The 15,454-nt window shown below is 38.3% G+C and overlaps 1 protein-coding gene across 2 annotated transcripts in view; it reads right to left on the bottom strand.

Moving 5' to 3' along the window:
* The window catches only part of FRMPD4 (FERM and PDZ domain containing 4), a 350,102-nt gene that overhangs the window by 196,819 nt on the left and 137,829 nt on the right, over positions 1-15,454 (bottom strand). For both annotated transcript variants that reach the window (XM_039364275.1, XM_039364276.1), the window contains exons 2-5: positions 13,276-13,358; positions 10,032-10,119; positions 9,428-9,523; positions 8,618-8,731 (exon numbers count right to left, since the gene is read on the bottom strand). The gene's annotated coding sequence lies outside the window, so the exon portion shown is untranslated. The remainder of the gene's footprint in view (positions 1-8,617; positions 8,732-9,427; positions 9,524-10,031; positions 10,120-13,275; positions 13,359-15,454) is intronic.

Below are 15,454 nucleotides of genomic sequence, written 5' to 3'. Positions count from 1 at the left end.
AATCCAGTTGTTGCACAATGAGTCTCTGGGGAGGGCGTGGCCTTGCTCTGTGCCTGCAGTCTTCATGTGCCCCCTGCAGGGCAAATTTGGTAGAGTTCGTGCAGACTACCACCAAGCAGTATATTTTCCACAAACAAGTGAGGTGGAACCGAGGGGGGAGGGAGGCACCGCCACAGGCGGGGGTAAAGAAGGCAGTTGACAATCCCTGCCTAAGACCATCGGAAATATGTGTTTTCCGATGGTCTTAGACAACCCCTGTGAAAGGCTCGTGCAATCCCCAAAAGGCTCACGACCCACAGTTTGAGAACCACTGCTCTAACACCTCGGATGTATCTCCCTTCAGTCCCACACCTGTTGTTCGAATCAAGGGAGAACGTCCAGTTATTAGTCTTTCAAAAGAACTGGCCCCTTTGTAGTTGTTAAGTTGTTGCCTTAATAATTCAAATCTCCATGTTTGGTTTAAGGTATTTATAGTTGATTCAGTCTGGTCCTCTTCTTCTTCTTGCAATTTCATCTGAGTAGAATAGAAAGTCATATCCGGTGTTGTAATTGTTGTTTGGTTATGTAAAATGTCTGAGTTCTCAATGTAGCGTGTTTGTTGATCAATTCCTGTTGCTTTTGGAGTTACAGGTGCTGTAATTAAAGTCAGTGATTGAATATCAAAGTTCTCAGTCACTTGTGCATGTTGCATAAAGTCTTCTTTGATGTTAAATTGTTCCTCTTCTGTTATTTTTTGGGTTATAAGTTGATCGGTTTGAGTCTGAGGTTCAATTTGTAATTTTGTAAAAATATCTTTGGCTTACACTCTTAAGGTGATTAGCTCAGAAGCTTCAAGGATTTTTTCAAGGATAAATTTATAATTAAGTTGTGGATAGGGTTCCTCCATTTCCATGGTGATAAGAGATAGTCCTTTAGTGGAGGCTATGTTTAGTGAGACTCAGCCATTGTCCACCTCCACAATTTATAAAAATTATTGTCACAACCCAGCTGTTTCTACATCTTATATTTTTTGATAATATGAAGGACAAATCAAAGTAGTCAACAGACACAATTGAAAAAAAGTTTCAGTTCCCATGCCAGGTTTCGCCACAAGATGACCACAAAATCTTTTCCCAAATGCCAAATAGCCTTTTATTCAGTTGAAACAGACAAAAAAGCCGATATTTTGCAAAGTTAATAGTTAAAGAAGTTTAAAAAGATGTTAAGTCTCTATAATAAAAAGTTTTGGGGCCCCAAGGTATCCACAAAACAAAGATGCAATTATTTGGTTGTTGAAGTTAATTGTTCTTTCCTTTTCAAGCTGTAAAATCCCAAGTATGCAAATGCCACTGTATTGAGAGCAGGGAAACGAATTTCAAAGAGCTTTCACAGGAAAGTAATTGGGGAAAAAGAGAGGTAAAAAAAGATATCACTGAAATCCTCCACTCCTGCTTCATGTGCTTAGCTGTTATTGGGACTTTCGGCTGGTGCGACTTGGTGATCGGCCATGTTAATGGCCGATCTTTTTTTCATCGGTCCTGAGGAGCTGCCTCGGATCAAAGAAGGGCTGCCACCCTTCTGCGATCTTGCGAGGGTCCTCCCCAACGGTGGTCGCCCCTCCAGGGTGATGTTCGATCCTTTTCAGGGTCTTCCGACAAAGGGAAAACAAATGACAGGGAGAAGCCTCCCCCCACGCGTCTGAAGGCATCGTGATCTGGAACCCCCATCAGAGATTATTTGTTTAGGTGCACCATACAGTCTGTAGATGTGTTTCAGGGACATTTTGGTTAGTCATTGGGCGGACGGGAGCCTTTTGCAGGCAATGAAGTGAGTCTGCTTTGAGAACAGATCTATCACAGTCCAGATGACCATATTTCTCCTACTTTCAGGTAGATCTACTATAAAATCCATAGCAATTTCTTCCCATGGTTGGGAAGGGTCTGCCACCAGTTGCAATAACCCAGGGGATTTCCTCGGAATTCTTTTCATGGTAGCACATTTGGCACAACTCCAGACATAGTTTTCCATGTTCTGTTTCAATCCCGGCCACTAGAGTTGACGGGAGAGGAGGTGTAGTGTTTTTAAATATTCAAAGTGCCCAGCCTGTTTTATGTCATGGCTGTGTCGGAGTGTGAGGGTCTCTGACAAATATAGTTTTCCACCTTTGTAAGCCAAACATCCCTGCTTGTTAGGGAGGCTTGATTGTCTTGAACCATTGGTCGGTGAAGAGCTCTTGTTTTATTTTCTTTGTCCCAGGGTTAGGGGCTCTTGGAGGTGGGACTCTGCAGCGTAAGTTGAGAAGCAGTTTGTGGATTGGAGATAATTTCCTCATTAATCTCTTCACGTTGGCTTTTGTACTGGGGCAGTCTGGATAGAGCATCAGCTAAGAAGTTTTTTCCTCCCGGTATGTACTTTAGGGTGAAGTTAAAACGGTTAAAGTACTGCACCCACCATACTTGTTTCGGGGACAATTTGCAGGGAGTTTTTAGTGCTTCTAGGTTTTTGTGATCAGACCATACTTCAAAAAGCACCTTACTCCCTCCTAGATAGTGTCACCAATTTAATAGAGCCCAGTGGATTACAAAAGCTTCCTTTTCCCACACAGCCCATCTCTTCTCACAGTCAATGAATTTTTTCAAGGTGTAGGCGCAGGGTTGTAGGGTCCCACTCTGGTTCTTTTGCAGTAGCACAGCTCCGATAACCACGTTGTTGGCAATGGTTTGAATCACGAAGACCAGTTCAACTGCAAATAATCTTTTTAAATTTTCAAAAGTGGCTTGACAGTTCATAGTCCATGCTAGTGGTTGGCCCGGACGCGGCTTTCCTCCCCCTTTGCCTGTTTTTAGTAATTCCATAAGGGGCAGGGCAATTTCAGCAAAGTGGGAGGGGGGTTGAATTGACGGTAGAAGTTGGAGAATCCTAGAAAGCTCTGGAGCTGTTTCAAGTCTTTGGGGGCTGCCATTCAATTACAGCTTTCACTTGGTCGGGTCCATTTCAATGCCCTCATTGGAAATTCTGTAGCCAAGATAATCTAATCGGGTCTCTGAAACTCACACTTTGATAGTTTGAAATAAAGTTTGCCATTCAATAGTTTATTTAACATTTCTCTCACTAGTTTTATGTGGTCAGTCATATTCATGCTGTATATCAGGATGTCATCAAGATACACCAGAACCCCTTTGTATAAATGGTCATATAGGACCTGATTAATCAGCTGCATGAAGACAGCTGAGGGCCCCTGTAGTCCAAATGGCATGACTTTAAATTGATAGCTCCCCAAGGGACAGTTAAAAGCAGTCTTCCACTCATCTCTCTCCTTTATCTTCACCTGGTAATATGTCTCTCTCAGGTCTAACTTAGTGAAGACACTCCCCTTTGCCAGGTGGCTTAGTAAGTTCTTCAGGAAAGGGAGGAGGTATTTATTTTCCACAATCACCATGTTCAAACCCTCACAATCCATGCAGAGACGAAGCAACCCATCTTTTTTTTCTTTAAACAACACCGAGGCTCCCACAGCAGACTTGGCCTGTTCAATGAATCCCCTTGCTAGGTTTTTGTCCACATATCGCTGCATCTCCTCCATTTCAAGGGGGGACATAGCATACATTCTCAGTCGTGGGAGTTTGGCTCCCAGTAACAGTTCGATACAGCAATCATTGGGTCAGTGGGGAGGTAGGGTGTCGCATTTTTTCTCATTAAACATCTCCACTAGGTCCCAGTATTCACTGGGGATGAGTGGCTCGCCTGGTTGAGACAAGGCAGCCATGTGCACTAGATCATTGGTTGAGCTAAAGTCTCCTGTAACGTCCATCAAGTTAAGGGGGGGCTTGGGTCCTATGGGTAACCTCACAGTCCTTATTACCTTCTCAAACGGCTTCCATTTGTCCAACCAGACTAGTCCTAGGATCACAGCCTCAGTCATTTTCGGAGCCACCATGAAATGAACAAACTCCCAGTGCTCACCTATTTCTAAGCATAGGGGTTCAGTCAATTGCGTGACTAAAGTTCCTCCCATTAGGGAACCATTGGTTTGCTCAAACCCCATGGGTTTGGAGAGCAGCCTTACTCGTATGCCCATTTTCAGGGCAAGCGACAAGCTAATAACACACCGGGAGCATTTGGAGTCAGCTAGTAGTTTTAAATCTACCTGTGCCCCCATATTAGGGATTATGAGTTTGGCAGGTAGTGAGAAAGGTGGGATGTGTCGACTCACCATCGGGTCATTCTCTCCTTCATTGTTGCTGTTGTAGGCGGGTAGAGCGGTGGCAGGTCCAGCTTGGGTGTCGGTACTCTCCTGTGTGGGGGACATGACTTGGGGCAACCGGTTCCTGTGCAATACAGTTGGATTTCTCTTTCATCGGCTGCTGGGCAGGTTTCTCGCTGGTGGTCCTGGTCTATTCTACTGCTGAGGGTAAGGGACTGGGCAACTCGCTGCACGATGTCCCTGTTGTCCACATCTGAAACATTTGATCGTTGAGCCAGCAGGTGACTTGGGATTTTCAGTAGCCACAGCGGTTGGAGGCTTTCGGGGGGGGGTGGCTGTCATTTGGCTTGATTTGGCCTCAACTCAGCTTCTTGTGGGAGTGGCTTCTTATAGTGGACGAGCTGAACATCTAATCTTACTGCTGCCTGGTACCATTCTTGCAGTTGATCAGGGACTGCTTGATAGATACAGGCCTGGGAGAGGTGGTCGTCTAGTCCCTCCTTGATGTGATGGACTAGGGATTGCTCGGACCACCTCTCTATTTGGCCAGCTATCTTGCAAAACTCTCATACGTATTCCAGTGCAGGCCTGCCTGCTTGTTTTATTTTGTGGTTCCTCCATTTTGAGGGCAATGGATGGGTCCTCGAACCTCGCTCTCAGTCCTAAGAGGAAGAGATGGGGGTCCTCCAACTCGGGTTCTTGCTCGTTATATAAACTGTTCAGCCATTCAGATCCTTCCCCTTCCAAGCTGGATGCAATTATATCGACCATAGCGGCTGGGTTCAGGTAGAAATAGGCACAGCAGTTCAAGTGAGAGTGCACCTAGTTGAGGAAAAAGATCAGTTTCTCCGGGTCCCCATCGAAGGCACCATCAGTGGTTGCTGGCCTCCCCACTGTGGATATTGCATCCCCAACTGTTGCTGGGCCCCCCCATGGCGGCTGCATCCCCAGTTGCTACAAGCCTCCCAGCGGTTGTTGCATGCTTTGGGCTGTTGCCACCCCCACAGCTGTTGCTGTACTGCTGGTGGCTGTGGCATCCCCAATTGCTGTATGACTCCCACCGGTCTCAGTGACTACTTAGTGGCACCACTAGTTGCTCCCATCTCCCAGTGGTTGCTGCATGGGCAGGGGCTGCTGCCATCCCCAGTGCTGCTGGCCTGCGGGGCGTTGTGGTGTCCCCAGTTGCTGCAGGCCCTCCTGCAGCCCTGGAGGTGGTTGTTGCTGAGGACTGGGAGGCTGCCTGATCTGCACAGGTGGGGCTGGGGGTTCCCCTTGATAGGAGTTGGTGGCTGCCTCGCCAAGCATTATGATCACTTGTGTATGGGGAATGGAAAGGTTGTTCTCCACTTTTCATCTCCAACTCATCAACTCTTTCCACCAGCTTCTCCACTGATTGACTACAGGCTGTGGATAGGTACTTCGACTCACCCGAGTCCTCAGTGGTAGACAATTTGGTGGTCTGGAGAATGTGACATGCGGGAATCTCCTCTTGGCAGCTCAACCTCGTCTGCCTTTGAAGCATTTGATTGTGGCAAGGCCATCTCGAGGTGTCTGGAGTCACTACTGGGTAGAGTCCATTCCAACAACCAGATCAGCTGTCCTCATGACTTGGGTTTTGCCCCCAACTGAGAGGCCTGAAAAAGTTCTTTCTTCACCAGTGCGCAGGCTTGCGCTCCCCCCTCTGGGGTAGCAGCCACTGCCAGGGTGCTGGTTTCAGGCATTCCTTCCTTCTCCATGCTGAGATCTTCCCCGAATCTTTGTCGGTCTATCCCTCAATTCCAGGGACAGCAAATGGGGCTTGGGACCCCAAGATAGTTAGGTAAAAATTGGAGTTTTTGGCTTAATGTCATGGTTCCGATAGATGAATCTCTTCAAAAGAACTTTGATGCATTGTTTACCTTAAAGAATCTTTTATTAGAGAAACAAAGTATCGGCACTACATAGTTAAATCCAAAAACTAAATTACCCTCCCCTGGCACAAAATAGCAAGGCACAATTCCCTCCTCCAATTAACAGTCATAAATCACTTTCCCCAAATAGCTTGAAGCACGGGCTTTCTCCCCAGCTCTCCAGCCCGCCAAATCTTTATCAACTCTGGGCGCAATAACCTTGGATTCCCATGCCTAAGTTATTATTGTTATGACTAACTGGACTCTCATCCACATCCCCCCTCCCAGCATCAACTAACTCTAAAAGTGAAAGAGAAAAGATGGCTACATTTCCATCTGTTGTCAAAGCAAGAACATTCAATGTTAGCAGCGTTGACACTTGGTGAGAAGGTGACAACAGTTGGTGCGATTATTCACAAATGAAAGAATCACAAAATAACTGTCAATCTCCCTCGGTCTGGGTCTCCATGCAAGATCTCACCTTGTGGAATTTCAATGATCATTAGAACGGTGAGGAATCAACCCAGAACTACACGGGAGGATCTTGTCAATGATCTCAAGGCAGCTGGGACCATAATCACCAAGAAAACAATTGGTAATACACTATGCTGTGAAGGACTGAAATCCTGCAGTGCCACAAGGTCCCCCTGCTCAAGAAAGCTCACATACAGAGCCATCTGAAGTTTGCCAATGAACACCTGAATGATTCAGAGGAGAACTGAGTGGCTTTGGGTGTATGGAGCCTCAGGATCCAAGTTTTTGTCATCTCTGGTTCTGGACAAAGTTGCATTTTCCCCATTCTTCTAGATTCTCAGTCATCCACATCATAATTTCCCAAAGATGCTTTTTCACGAGGCAATTGGACTTTGTTTTTCTTTGAAGACATTTCACTTCTCATCCAACAAGCTCAAGAAGCTTCTTGGATGAGAAGCAAAACGGGTTCAAAGAAAACCAAGAAAATCCAGTTGCCTCATGAAAAAGCATCTTTGGAATTCCTAAAGGAATACATTACAATGCAGAAGAAATTTTTCTCTTGTGGCAGATAAACAAGCCTGTGTCAATTTGCAGTTTAGAATGGCTTTTCTTGCAGATCTTGATGATAAAAAAGGGTCTTATCATGAAAGATGATCCTAAATCATTTGGCCTCTTTAATTGTTACCTTAAAAGCAACTGGCAACTAGTTTTTACTAGTTAAGCTTTCTATTCAGCCTCTTATGTTAAACTTGCCCAACTGCTACATTTTACACCAACTGCAACTTTCAATTTGCTTTTCTAACACAGAGCAAAAGCAAGCAAGATGGTATTTAACCAACGTGTGGATAACTGTGGCCCCAAATGACTAACTGAAGAAATATAGCAACTGAGAAACTAGCTTTTTTTTTAACAAAACAAAGGTTTATTGGAGAATAATATAAACAGAATAAAAGAGAAAAGAAAAAGAATAGAAGAGAGGAGCGTTTGCAAATGCGGCCCCCTGGATCCTTCCCTATGGATTGGATTCCAGGAGCACACTGGCCTGGTTTCAAGATCTGCATTTTATACCCCTACAATGCATGCTGAGACACTAGCTTTGATTATAAAAATGTGCTTCTCACTACCATCTCAATTATTAATTTCACATCATTATTAAACTCCTTATTAAACAAGTAGAAGAATAAAATCAAGGCCAAGCAAAACCCATAACATGCGATATCAATAAATGACACAATGTGCTTAGTACAATAAAATTCTATATTAACTCTGTAAGTGTTTGGACTATGAATGCTAATTCAGTGGAGAGAAATGCAAGATTCACAAATTGCATACATTGTTACCAAAATTAAACAACAGAAGGCTTAATATCACTTCAGAAGAAATTTATTACAGTGCATATTATACTAATGCTATCTAAAATAGTGAAATCAGAAAACTGTTCAGTATGTAAATAATTTTAACAGCACCATCTATTAACATAAATTGAACTTTGCATCTGATTGGACTAAAACTGCAACCTGCATGTTTTCTTCCTCTCCTTTCATTCTTCATTAGGCTATATGAAAACACAAGCTTCTTTTACTAATATAACTGAGCATAGTACCACTATTCTAAATTCTGATTGCTACAAATGTGGAAGCATATTCTTTCTGTCTGTTTCAGTTTTGACCCATAGAGAAGTCACTCAGTTTTAATCAGGATACATATACAATATTTGTAGATAAAATCTAAAGCAAATTATATTAACCTAAAATGGTTAGAAACAATTTTATAAACAAAATTAATCTACTTTATCAATGTCATTGTAAATATTATCTACTTCTTAATTTATAGAATGTAGATTATTTATTACTAAACAAAAAATTGCTCTTTCTGTTCCTCAAAACACCTTTGCAAAATTCTCTAAGATGCTGAGTTAAAGAACACAGTGTTCAGGAATTTAAAAATATGGAGGAAATATTTGGTAGATTCACTTTACCATTATTTATACTGCAAATACTAAAATTATACAACATGTGGCAATAATTATGAAACACACTTTTAAAAAGCAATGAACAGAATCCAGCATTACCCTAAAACAGCTTCCGGTTTTGCGCAGTAGTGCAGCAGCCGAGGGATCGCGGGGCTCGGCACCCTATGGTTGATTTCTGCCTGTTAGGGGACCCTAAATGGGCCTGAAGAAGCCCTGTAGAGGTGATAAAGAAGGAGTGAAGTTCCACCGAGTATGGAGAGATGGTGGTCGATCCAATCGGTCTAGGAAAAGCCTTCTAGAAACCAGCAGGAGAAAGGCTAGTTTAACTTCAGAGTCTAGCCCAAGCTACAAGCAGCTGAAGCCCAAAAGCACTATTTTAAGCTGACTGTAAACAACGTGCTTGGAACTAGGTAAGAACAGTGATTTTTCTCTCTTCTACCTGATAATTGATTTCCTGGGGGGGGAAAAACCAAGAAGCAAAAAGCCTCCAAAAGTGAGAAGGAGGGGGATCTTTGCCCTACCCTTCTACAGAATGGAAGCGGCAAATTAAACCTTTACATGGCGACAGAAATATACTGAAATTAAACGAATATAAGACCTAATATGGGTAAGTTTGAAATTGGTGGAATGTGTTAAGATTTCCCTTTTAAATCATGAAAATAGAAGAAAACAATTATTTATTTTGAAAACTGAAAAACAAACTACTGCTGACATCTAGTGGTGGATGAAAATATAGTAGTTGCTTCAGTACAGGAACTGGCAAAGCCCAGGAAAAGATAAGTTTTTTTTTTTTTTTTTTTTTTTTACCTTCAATGTCTTAATAACAGAGAACAGCTATGACAAAAAAAGAAAACATCTTGGGCTACCTACAAAACAAGAATTATAAACTTTAGAAGAAAAAAAAATTACCTTTGTGGATTACAAATACTTATTCAACTGTGACTTTGAAGCTGTCTGCAGAGAAAGGAAAACCCTGATTTTTGGCTATCATGGAAAATCAGAGATCTGCAAAAAGAACATACCAAGAAAAAACAAATACTTTCCAGGAGGAGATATATGCTATGTTGCAACTAATTCAAACAACAATGATCTCAAATCATGAGGAAATTAAAAATAACTTTGAAAATATAAATGAATGTATCTCCAATTTAATTTTACAACAAAAAAACTCTCAGAAAATAAAAATAGAGAGTGGGCAGAAAAAACAGAAAACTGATGAAACAGGGAAGAGAGATTTAAAGATGGAACCTAACAACAGAAGGAAATATAACTCAACCCAGGTGGAAAAAAAACTTACAGGAAATAATGGACACAGAAAAGATAACTTATACTCTAAGATCACAAAATAAGTCTGAGGATAAGAAAAAAGATTTGACAAAATGTATTACAGAGCTATCAGGAGAACTACAAGAACTTAAGAGTCAAAAAATGATAAGAAAAATTAAGACAGAAAGAAAAAGGAAAAAAATCAATGAATATGAAGGGGGGAAACCGTCCTATAAAAACATCTTACCTGATTTGCCTTTTGGACATACAACAACATCCACAAGACTATGGGAAGACTCTTTGATTCAGCGAAACATATTGATCAGGAAAGATGTCTGGTAAAAAAAAAAAGGCTAAAGTGAGAATCAAGAAATTAGATGATGGGATCTATCATAGGAAATATTTGAAAATTAAACATCTGTTTGAATATGGTTAAAGAAATAGAAAAATTTTGGATATAAATGAATTTTAGTTTAAAAATGAACCCCTCAAGTAATATAATATTTTTTCTTTCTTTTTTCCTTTGTGTTTTGTTTTTTGACATGAGAAATATAAAAATGTTGGGATGGTTTATATAATGGAAATGTTTTAGATACTTAAGTGAAATTGATCTTGAGAAAACTTTGAATGGATAAAAATGTTTTGATTAGATCTAAAAAAATAGATTTATTAAATGGAACACTTAAAGATTAAACATATGATTGAATATGGTTAAAAAGAAAATAAAAATTCTGGATATAAATGTACATTAGTCGAAAAGAGATACGTATTTTAATTAGTACACTATCTTCTTATTTCTTTTCTTTTCTTCTTTTTTTTAAGGTATGAGAAATGTAAAGTGTTGGGATGGCCTGTATAAGGAAAAAGACTTAAATACTTAAGTGTAATGAAAATCTTAACCAGTAAGAATCTTTTGAATATTATGGGGAAAACAAATTTAAATAAGAATTTTAAACAGGATCTATAATAAGGCAATCAAGATAAACAATTAGAAAAGAAGCTTTATATCAATGTGGTTATTATTTGCAGAAATATTAGAAAAATGTCTATATTTAATTGTTATTTATCCAAATAATAAGAATTGTATTAATTCAAGGTTGGCAAAAGAGAACATTTTTGGAAGAACATCAAGCAAAGCTATTATGTGGACTATAGAATTATAGAAACTAATTGTTAGTGATTATTTTTTAAATATAAACCCAGACAACACAATGTTTACCAAATATTAAGGTGATTATATAAAAAAAATAATAAAACATATTTTTTAAAAAAGAATCCAGCATCACCCTGTTTCTGATGTCAGTATATATCAAAAGTAGATTAAATAGATAAAGGAATGTACTAACAAAAATATTTTAGGGGTTATTAAACTGAAATGCAAGAGTATATTTATCATGGTGGCTCTGATGAAGAACAAAAATAACGGGTTTTTTATATCACATTACCCTGGAAATTCATTTTTTCCAATAAAACCAATAATGGGGGGGGGAGGACTAGAGTTCTATTCCCTATGCTTTTTTTAAAGTTAGCCTAGAAACCAGGAGTGTGACTTCAAGTCCTGCCTTCAACATGAAAACCAGTTCAGTGACCTTAAGGGAGTCACTTTCTCTCAGCCAAACCCACGTAAAGGGTTATTATTGCAGGGAAAATAGAAGAATAAAGGATATTATGAATGTTCATTGCTTTGTGTTATTCATGAAAATAATAAAGGTGGAATATAAATATAATAAATAATAGAAAATAAATAAGCAACTTAAATGAACCTTCCTTGATAGAGTTTCTATTCTTAGCCTCAATCTTTTATTTAGATTTGATTGTGGTAATAAAAGTTATAAAAGCATCAAAACTACACCTGATTCATTGCATGCATAACTTTTTGATACAATAATTTTCTCAGCAATGTATCTCATATATCTATAGATATTTTAACATGCACAACAAAATATTTCTGTTTCTTCTTGTTTAGTATATCATTCATTCTTTCTAAAAATTATTGATCCTTTTACTGTTTGTATCACTTCCTTTTATCCCACTTTTTAAAACTTTCCAATACTTTCTATAATAGGATGCATGATTTCTTAACTTAAATGTACAGTAGGTAATGAAAATGTATGAACTGCACAGGTTTGTTTTATGAAACCAAATCTAACCTAACCTAATGTTTTTTCCTCCAGTTGCTTTTGTTGAATGCCCTAAAACTGACAGTCTTTTCCAAGTTTATCAACCCTGCCTGTTATTATATGTTATTATCTTGGTTGCTGTGAATAGGTAAGAAGTAATTTGAAGATGTCTACCAATAAAATGGAGCATATATTGATAAATGGTAAGGAAGGAAGGAACTGTATTCTAAGGTTAATATCGCATCTCCACTGGAAATGATTCAACTTTATATTCAATTCCAATTGACACACACACAAAAAACCCTGATACATATAGGCAATCTGGATTATAGCAAAAATTTTGTTCTATGACCCTGTAAACTAATTTTTGGTCACATTTGATCATATGCATAAAGTTGGTTGCCACCATTCTTGCACATTTTTCTATAAAAGTCATCTTTAATTCAAGACTTATTTAAGCTAGAGTTAGCCAATATTAATTTTTCAAAACATGTATTTTAAAAAAAATTAAAAGTAAATTTCCTTAAAAGTAATTATCTTCTTTGAAGTTTCTTTTTCTCCAACAACTTTCATCAAATTAATATTTCCAGTTTTAGCCAGGCTGGATGGGAATTCTAGAAACTGAAGTCCTAGCACAGCTGAAGATTTCTATTTCCTTTCTGCTCTTGATGACTGCATGATCTGCATGTCTTCTAAGAAATATATTTTATACTGACCTAAAGCCTTGAAAAATGTGTCATGTTCATCACAATTTTTTATCTTTGTCTTATGTGGATACCACACTTTTAGCACAATGTTTCTCAAATACAGCAATTTTAAGATCTGTGAATTTCAACTATGAGAATGAACCAGCCAACATGGCTCATCGGATAATTCTAAAAGTTGAAATGCATACAAATTTGCCAAGTTTAAGAAACACTGCTTTAGTGTGTACAGGAAGACTGTGCTACCATTGAGGCAGATAGTTTTTTCTCAAACATTCAAATTTATTGTCTGTCAGTTTGAGACTATTTCCTCACTATTGGTTTGTAGCATCTTACAAAATGCTGAGAGGGGGCATTGTCTTATCTGAATGCCTTTTCTCAGCATTATGATGGACAATTAAATATTACTGTACCAAAAGAATATTAATGAGGACAGGTTTTACACTACTTTAATAATGGGTAACACTAAAATATATACATCAATAGATGGAAAATTGTCTCAAATAAATTTCAAGCTAATAGATAAAGTGCATACCAAGGGTTTAAAACATTCAAATAAATTTTCCTCTACCTTACATGCTAACTGGTCTGGTCAAAACTAAACTAGCCAGTTCTGATATTTTTCCTTATGTTGAAGTAATGCTGTAATAAACAAAAGTATACTCACAGGAACATAATTGATGGGTTGAATTCATAATCTGATTCATCAAGGCATTTTCTTTAAATTCCAGGTCACAACAATGACATAGCCTAAACAGCAAGCCAACAACTTGATTATTATTTTTTCTTGCACAGTTCCAATGGATTTTATTTCTGCTTCAATACTGTCATTTCTTGGGTTACATCTTCATTCATCCAATGTCTGCACTACATATCCTAAAACTGCATACTTATCTAATCCTTACAACTATTTTCCTCTGTCCCCTTTATCAGCTGGAATAGCATAGAGAAGTAATGTTAACTTACAATATTTTGAAATGAAAATAGAAAATCAATGTCTAATCCTCAACTGGCCTTTGGGCAACCACATATTCAACATCATGGAAAAACCATCAGGATGCTAACATCCATCTACCTAATCAATTATTTTTCCTTAGAGCATAATTGTTGTGGTGTTTTGTTTTTAAATTCTGACCTCTGCAGAACAGTGTTTTGCTCCATGAACAAAAGCACCAAAATCATTATACAACAATAGATTTCGAATAGCATTAGCAATAACATCCCAGGTGATATTTCTTGTTTACTTTCATAATCAAAGAAGCGAAGTTTTAATTTTTTTACACAAAACTTTACATCTGCTCATAGCAGATGGTTCAGTTTTCAACTTACTTCATGTACATGTTGTCTTTTTTCTGACTTTAAATGTTGCAAAGATAAAAGCTCCCTGTGATTTTGAAAAGTGACTTTAAAAATATATGTATGGAAGGGAGTAACATTTACATCAAAATCTAACTTTAGAAGAGACTATCATTTATTTAATTGCAATAGTTTGGACAGAATAAATATGATATAATGGTATCTGAAAGTGGTGGGCATTAAACTTTTCCTCTTGCCATGAGTAGACTACTCTCTGATTGCTATGGAACTCTGTGATACAAACTCCTATACATTAGGGAAGGCCCTATTAGATTCATACCAGGTTCCTAATAGTTCTAGTCAGTTTTCAGAGGGATCTTGAAAGGTTTCATAGGCAGCTCAATTGAGACTCTGCCCACTGTAATGAAGAGTGGGCAGAGTCCCATTATCATTGAAGAATTTAGGAGATGAAAGCAACAAAGGAAGCTCTGTTGCTTTAGTACTCAGCACTACTGGAAGAAAACATGAGTTTGACTGAAAACTGTACAAGCTCATGTTCAAGGCAGTGGCAGTTCAGAATCCATTGAAACTCTGAGGTGGGCCATTTGTACAAATCCCTTGACTTTTCAAGGGAAGTCAGCCACAACTAATTTGAATTAAACAGAAACTTATATGTCCATGATAATAGGGTGACTCTCACCTAAGCAACCACCAGTTTACTTCCAAACAATATTATTTGAAAAATCAGAACAAAAGTATGACCCACAACAGATGTTTAGACTGGTGGTTCTCCTAATGATCATGTAGTCCACAGCTTAAGAAAACAGTTGTTATTCAGATTTTAGAAAGACAACATAGTCCTTGAAATTTTACTTTCAGACTTTGCTGCATTATCTTTTTCAACTACAATATGGCTGTGTAAATAATAACTATATTGTAATAATTTAATAATATGTAATAATAATATGTGACCTATAGCTCAGAGCTGAATTGTGTGCTCTGAACTTTTTTTATGTTGTTTCATTATCAAGCTAGTAGCATCAGCAGCAGGGAGCAGCCTGTTGGCTATTTATATAATTTTTAAAACATTTTAGTTAGATATAATGACAAATACAAAAGCTGTGCTATACAAATACAATTCATCACCAACAATAGCATCAAAATATTATTAGATAGATAATAATACAATACAATGAAGTTGAGACAATATTGATGGAGCATCCTTGAGAGTGACTGGCAACTTTAAAATCAACTACAATTCATCGTCTAAAATTAAACAGCTAATAATCAAGCATGTTGCTTCACCTAGAATAGATTTTAAAACAGCATAAATATTCATGTACATCCTCACTTTGTGAAGTTGTATTTTGTATAATGAAGAATATACTTATTTGTACTCTAAATGATCCCATTTGGTCATTTTAATGTATCACAAAAAATGGTCAATATAAACACTTTACATTAGCCTGTATCAGTGACAGTGCCATGAAAGACTTAGCATGGTTTCTTTCATCAGTTTCCTAACTGAACCAAGGAAGGAGAGCTTCAAT

This window comes from Crotalus tigris, unplaced genomic scaffold (assembly GCF_016545835.1).
Source record: "Crotalus tigris isolate CLP2741 ecotype Arizona unplaced genomic scaffold, ASM1654583v1 scf7180000019707.1183690, whole genome shotgun sequence".
Taxonomy (NCBI): domain Eukaryota; kingdom Metazoa; phylum Chordata; class Lepidosauria; order Squamata; family Viperidae; genus Crotalus; species Crotalus tigris.
This window is presented reverse-complemented; position numbering and strand designations above follow the sequence as displayed.